The sequence below is a fragment of the Peromyscus californicus genome, unplaced genomic scaffold, assembly GCF_007827085.1.
Source record: "Peromyscus californicus insignis strain IS unplaced genomic scaffold, ASM782708v3 Scaffold_4__1_contigs__length_199733344, whole genome shotgun sequence".
NCBI lineage: Eukaryota > Metazoa > Chordata > Mammalia > Rodentia > Cricetidae > Peromyscus > Peromyscus californicus.
Window position 1 is genome coordinate 154249080 of NW_026294562.1, and position 7453 is coordinate 154256532.

A 7453-nucleotide genomic window follows, 5' to 3' on the forward strand; every position below is an offset into this window, starting at 1 on the left:
AAGAAGTCCCAATTGAACATCTTCACTAGTTTATCTTATGAAATTATCTCTGAGGGATTATCTTAGTTGTTAATTGATGTAGGGTGACTCAGCCTATGCAGATATGTAGCGGTAAATAGTTTTTATGAAAATTATCCTGTTATCAACATTTTCTTTTTCTTTACCTAATAACTTCTATTACTTTTGTCTATCATTATCTACATGCAGATTTATTATAACTGTTGGACAAATATTGAGTTAAATTAAAATTAAATAATAGTGTATATGATTTTAGAAAATTATATGCATGTATTAAAGCATATTTTGAAAAAAAAATTTCAAAGTCCCATACTCTTGAAGTTTTTAAACAATTAAAAATTCAGAGACTCTTTACAAATCAAAAGTCCCTTAACTTGAAGCTCTTGTAAAATAAAGAACATACCATATATATCTTACTCCAAAATGAAAAAGGTAAAGAATACAAAATAAATGAAAAATCTAGCAGTGTAAATACAAATAATGTAGCTCCATGTTCAGCATCTAGAACTCACTGTGTAGTGGTCTAGTTCCAAAAAGTTTGTGCAGGTCCATTCTCCAGCTCTGCCATTTACAAGAAACACAATTTGTCTCATATTCTCTACCACTTACAGCAAACACAGTTTGTCACATAGACTCAGACTGTCTGCCCTCCACACCTGCCTTTGTCCTTGAAACCATCTGGTGGCTGGCACTGTTATTTCTAATATGCTAGGGAGCATGATAGAAGAGGAGTGTCCTTGGTAAGGTTTCTATTTGCTGTGAAGAGGCACCATGACTATGGCAACTTTTACAAAGGAAAACATTTAATTGGAGCTACCCTACAGTTCAGAGGTTTTGTCTATTATCATCTTGTCGGGGAACATGCTGGGAAACATGGTGCTGGAGAAGGAGCTGAGAGCTCTACATCTTGACCCAGAGGCAACAGAAAGTGAACTATGTGTCCCATATTGAGCATAGCTTGAGCATATAAAACGTCAAAGTCCACCTCCACAGTGACATACTTTCTCTACCAAGGCCATACCTACTGTAGCAAGGCCACACCTCCTAACACTGCAACTCTCTATAGGCCAAGCATTCAGACATATAAGTCTATGAGGGCCATACCTACTCAAACCACCAAAAGAGGGGTCCAAAAGAACCATAATATTAGGAAGTGTGCTGTGAAATTGTCTTTCCAAGAAATGATTACAAAAACAATACCAGAACAATGACACTATCAGTGAACATGCTAACACAGAAGGTAGAAATTTCCAAGTTCTACCCCTAGACAAAGAATGATAGATAATTAATAAGTTCTGGCAGGGGGAGAGTTAGCTTCTCACAGGTTTAAGACCAGAGTGGTCAGTCCTTATTTTAGTTAGCGTTTCTATTGCTCTGAAGAGACAAAATGACCACAGCAAGTGTTATAAAGGAAATAATTTAATTGCGGATGCCTTACAGTTCAAAGGTATAGTCCATTGTCATCATGGCAGGAAACATGGCTACATGTATGCAGACATGGTGCTGGAGAAGGAACTGACAGTTCTACATCCAGATCAGCTGACAGCAGGAAGAAAGAATAACACTGATCCTGGATTGAGTTTCTGAAACCTCAAATTCTGACCCCAGTAACACACTTCTTCCAACAAGACCATACCTACTCCTGCAAGGTCACACCTCCTAATAGTGCCCTTCCCTATGAGCCTATAGCGACCATTTTAATTCAAACACCACATTATACCTCTTGTATAGACTTGTAGCTATATCAGAAAAATTCAGTCCATCTTCAAACATACCCATAGTCTACCAATGTGAACCTTGTATAAAAGTCTGAAGTTCAAAGTTTCTTCTGAAACTCAATCAGTCTCTTAACTATAACCCCTTGTAAAATCAAAATAAAAAAGCAGATCATATACTTCCAATATATAATGGCACACAATAAACATTACTTTTCCAAAATGGAGGACAGGGATGATAGTGAAGAAATACTGTACCAAAACAAGACTAAAAACAAGCGGGGTGAACTCCACACTCTGCATCTCAGTGTCTGATGTTAAAGAGCTCCTCAGAACTCAACCTCCTTTCAGCCATTTTGACAGCAATGCACTTCTTTCCCTTTGTTTGGGTCCACTTCCTGTTAGTGGGCAAGCTTGAGAATAGAAAGCTTGTCATCAAAGGGAAGGTCATCAGCATCTACCAGGAGCAAGATCCCACCATCAAATGGGATGATGCTGGTCCAAGTATGTTGTGAAGTTTACTGGTGTTTTCACCAGTAGAGAGGCCTGGAGCCACTTGAAAATTGGGGCCCAAAGAGTGATCATCTCTGCTCTTTCTGCTGATTCTCCCATGTTTGTTATTGGTGTGGACCATGAGAAGTATGATGATTCACTCAAAGTTGTCAGCAATGTCTCTTGTACCATCAACTGCTTAGCCCCTCTATCCAAGGTCATCCATGACATCTTTGGCATTGTGGAAGAACTCATAATGACAGACCATGCAATCACTATCACCCAGAAAACTGTGGATGGCCCTTCTAGAAGCTGCGGTGTGATGGCCCAGAACATCATCCCTGTATTCACTGTTGCTGCCAAGGCTGTGGGAAGGTCATCCCAGAGCCCAATCAGAAGCTCTCTGGCATGGCCTTCTGTGTTCATATCCACATGTCTGACATGGATCTGACATGTCACCTGGTGAAAGCTATAAAGTATGATATGATGACACCAAGAAGAATGTGAAGCAGACATCCTAGGGCCCACTAAATGACATTACAGGCTACATTAAAAACCAGGTTGTCTCCTGAAGCTTTAAAAGTGATACCTACTCTTCTATCTTTGATGCTGGGCCTGGCAGTGCTGTCAATGCCAATTTTGTAAGGTTTGTTTCTTCTTATGATAATAATACTACAGCTACAGCAGCAGGACAGTGGATCTCATGGCCTACATGGACTGCAAGAAGTAAGAAGCCCTGGACCACCTACCCCAGCAAGAACACAAGAGCAAGACAGGTCCTGGACTTTAAAAGAGTCCCTGTCCCAACTCAGCCCCCAACACTGAGCATCTCCCTCACAGTTTTTGTTCCAGAACCCCAGGAAGGGAAAGGCTTAGGGATCCCTACTCTCTTGAATGTCATTAATAAAGTTCACTATACACACAAAAATTGTGTTTATTACTATAATGTAAATAATTATTGAAATTTGAATATGCTAATTATCCAGAAATAAGGAAATAAATAAATAAATTTGAGGATACTCATTCAATAAAACATATAGAGCAATTAAAACAAAGAACTATACCTATATACCTCATTAGGAATAAAAATATAAATATAGCAATGAGCATGAAAAAGTATTATAGAACAAAAGAGATAATACAATATAAACATGTCACTTCTTTTCAATATTTTTTGTTTGCTTTTGTTTTTTAATTTATTTTTTATTTTATAATTTAATTTAATTTTACATATCAACCATGGATTCCCCTGTCCCCCCCACACCTTCCTCCCAACCCCAATTCCCATCTCCTCTAGGGCAAAGACTCCCCTAGGGATTCAGTTCAACCTGGTAGATTCAGTCTAGGCAGGTCTAGTCCCCTCCTCCCAGGCTGAGCAAAGTGTCCATGCATAAGCCCCTGGTTCCAAACAGCCAGCTCATGCACTAAGGACAGGTCCCTGTCCCACTGCCTGGGTGCCTCCCAAACAGTTCAAGCTGATCAACTGTCTCACTTATACAGTGGGCCTGATCCAGTTGGGGGCTCCTCAGCTATTGGTTCATAGTTCATGTGTTTCCATTCATTTGGCTATTTGTCCCTGTGCTTTATCCAACCTTGGTCTCTACAATTCTCATTCATACAAACCCTCCTCTTTCTCAACAATTGGACAGTAGGGCTTTCTCTCCACCATTGCCAGTAGTCTATTGTGGAGGTATCTTTGTGGATTTCTGGGGACCTCTCTAGCATGTGGTTTTATGGAGATTACTTCCTAAATATAACACCAGTAGCATAGACACTGAGAGAAACAATCAATCAATGGGACCTCTTGAAACTGAGAAGCTTTTGTAGAGCAAAGGACATGGTCAACAAAACAAAGTGACAGCCTACAGAATGGGAAAAGATCTTCACCAATCCCACATCTGACAGAGGACTGATATCCAGAATATATAAAGAACTCGAGAAATTAGACATCAAAATGCCCAACAGTCCAATTAAGAAATGGGCTTTAAAACTAAACAGAGAATTCTCAACAGAGGAAACTCAAATGGCTGAAAGACATTTAAGGAATTGCTCAACATCCCTAATCATCAGGGAAATGCAAATCAAAACAACTCTGAGATACCACCTTATGCCTGTCAGAATGGCTAAGATCAAAAACACTGAAGACACCTTATGCTGGAGAGGATGTGGAGCAAGGGGAACTCTCCTCCACTGCTGGTGTGAATGCAAGCTTGTACAGTCACTTTGGAAATCTTTTTAATATTTTTTATTTAAAACAATTTTTAATTTTCTTTCTTTGTTGTATTTTTGTGTGGTTTGGGTATCAGGATAACTGTAGCCACATAAAAAGAAGTTGGTACTCTTCCTTTTGTTTCTATTGTGTGGAACAATTTGAAAAGTACTGGTATTAACTCTTTTTTGAAATTCTAGTAGAATTCTGCACTGAAACCATCTGATTCTGGCCTTTTTTTATTAGGAGACATTTAACGACTATTTCTATTTCCTTAGGGATTATCGGTCTATTTAAATTGTTTAGTGGTCTTGATTTAACTTTGGTATGTGATATCTATTCAGAAAATTGTTCATTTCTTTTAGATTACCCACTTTTGTGGAGTACAGTTTTTTTTATGTATGACCTTATGATTCTCCGTATTTCCTCATTGGTTACTGTTATATTTCCCTTTTCATTTCTGAAAGAGAATTACAGACTAATCCTCCTCATGAATATTGATGCTAAAATACTGACAAACTGAATCTAAGAACACATCAAAAAATCCACCATGACCAAGTAGGCTTCATCCCAGGGATGCAAAGATGGTTCAACATACAAAAATCTGTCAATGTAATACATCATATAAAAAAAACTGAAAGAAAAAAAACACATGATCATCTCATTGGATGCTGAAAAGGCCTTTGACAAAATCTAACACTCCTTCATGATAAAAGTTCTAGAAAGATCAGGAATACAAGGAACATACCTAAGCATAACAAAGACAATTTATAGCAAGCTGACAGCCAACATCAAATTAAATGGAGAGAAACTCAAAGTGAATCCACTAAAATCAGGAACAAGACAAGGCTGTCTACTATCCCATATTTATTCAATATAGTACTGGAAGTTCTGGCTAGAGCAATAAGACAACAAAAGGAGATCAAGGGCATATAAATTGGAAAGGAAGAAGTCAAACTTTCCCTATATGCAGATGATATGATAGTATACATAAGTGACCCCAAAAGTTCTACCAGGGAACTCCTACAACTTATAAATTCCTTCAGTAAGGTGGCAATATACAATATTAACTCAAAAAAATAAGTAGCCCTCTTATATCAAAATGATAAAAGGGCTGAGAAAGAAAACAGAGAAACATCACCCTTTGCAATAGCCACAAATAATATAAAATAGCTTGGGGTAACTCTAACTAAGCAAGTGAAAGACCTGTATGATAAGAATTTTAAGTCTCTGAAGACAGAAATTGACGAAGATGTCAGAAAATGGAAAGATCTCCCATGCTCATGGATAGGTAGAATTAAAATAGTAAATAGGCAGTCTTACCAAAAACAATCTACATATTCACTGTAATCCCCATCAAAATCCCAACACAATTCTTTACAGACTTGGGAAAATAATACTCAACTTCATATAGAAAAACAAAAAACCCAGCATAGCTAAAAGAATCCTGTACAATAAAGCCACAACTGGAGGCATCACCATCCCTGAACTCAAATTCTATTATTGAGCTATAGTAATAAAAACAGCTTAGTATTGGCATAAAAACTGACATGTGGACTAATGGAATTGAATTAAATATCCTGACATTAATGCACAAACCTATGAACACCTGATTTTTGACAAAGAAGTCAAAACTGTACAATGAAAAAAAGAAAGCTTTTTCAACAAATGATGCTGGGATGTCAACATGTAGAAGATTGCAAATATATCCATATCTATCACCATGCACAAAACTCAAGCTCAATTGGATCAAAGACATCAACATAAATTCAGTTACCCTTAATAGAAGAGAAAATAGGAAGTAGTCTTGAATGCATTGGCACAGGAGACCACTTTGTAAATATATTTCAGTAGCACAGACACTGAAAGCAACAATTAATAAATGGGACCTCCTGAAACTGAGAAGCTTCTGTAAGGCAAAGGATATGGGGAATAATACAAAACAACATCCTACAGAATGTGAAAATAATATTCACCAACTCCACATCTGACAGATGGCTGATCTCCAGAATATATAAAGAATTCAAGAAACTAAACATCAAAGTATCAAGCAATCCAATAAATAATGGATATAGAGCTAAACAGAGAATTCTCAACAGAAGAATCTCAAATGGCTGAAAGACATTTAAGGAAATGCTCAACATCCTTAGTCATCAGGGAAATGCAAATCAAAATGAATCTGAGATACAATCTTACACCTATCAATATGGCTAAGATCAAAATCACAGAAGACAACTTATGTTGGCGAGGATGTACATCAAAGGAAACACTGTTCCATTGTTGGTGGAAGGGCAAACTTGTACAGGCATTTTGGAAATCAGTATGACAGCTACTCAGAGAATTGGGAATCAATCTACCCCAAGACTCAGCTATACCAATCTTGGACATATACTGAAGGAATGCTCAATCATACCACAAGGACACATGCTCAACTATATTCATAGCACCATTATTCCTGAAAATGACCCAAACCTGAAAACAACCTATATGGCCCTCAACTGAAAAATAAATAAAGAAAATGTGATACATATATACAATGGGGTATTTATTACTCAGCATTGAAAAAAAATGATATCATGAAATTTTCAGGCAAATGGATGGAACTAGAAAATAAAATCCTGAGTGAGGTAATCCAGAATCAGAAGGACAAATACGGTGTGTACTCACTCAAAAGTGAATACTTGATGTAAAGCAAAGGATAACCAGACTACAACCCAGAGCTCTGGAGAAGCCAGCTAACAAGTATGACCCTAATAGGGATGCATGGATCACCCTGAGAAGGGGAACTAGATAAGATCTCCTAGAGTAAACTGGTAATGAGGTAGGGCAATAGAGGTTAGGGAATGGGGGATGAGAACATAATGAAATGGAATGGTTGAGCTAGAACAGAGATAGCGTGGGAGAGCAATGAAACAGTAACCATGATATAGGGTGGTATCATGAGGATAGGAAGAAACTGGGTGGTAGGGAATTTACCAGGAATCCGCAAGAATTACCCCAATTTAGACTACCACCAATA

At 37.7% G+C, this 7453-nt stretch overlaps 1 pseudogene; it reads left to right on the forward strand.

Annotated features, from left to right (window-relative positions):
- Positions 1-2098: 2098 nt before the first annotated feature.
- LOC128124004 (glyceraldehyde-3-phosphate dehydrogenase-like) lies at positions 2099-2955 on the forward strand (annotated as a pseudogene).
- Positions 2956-7453: the final 4498 nt, after the last annotated feature.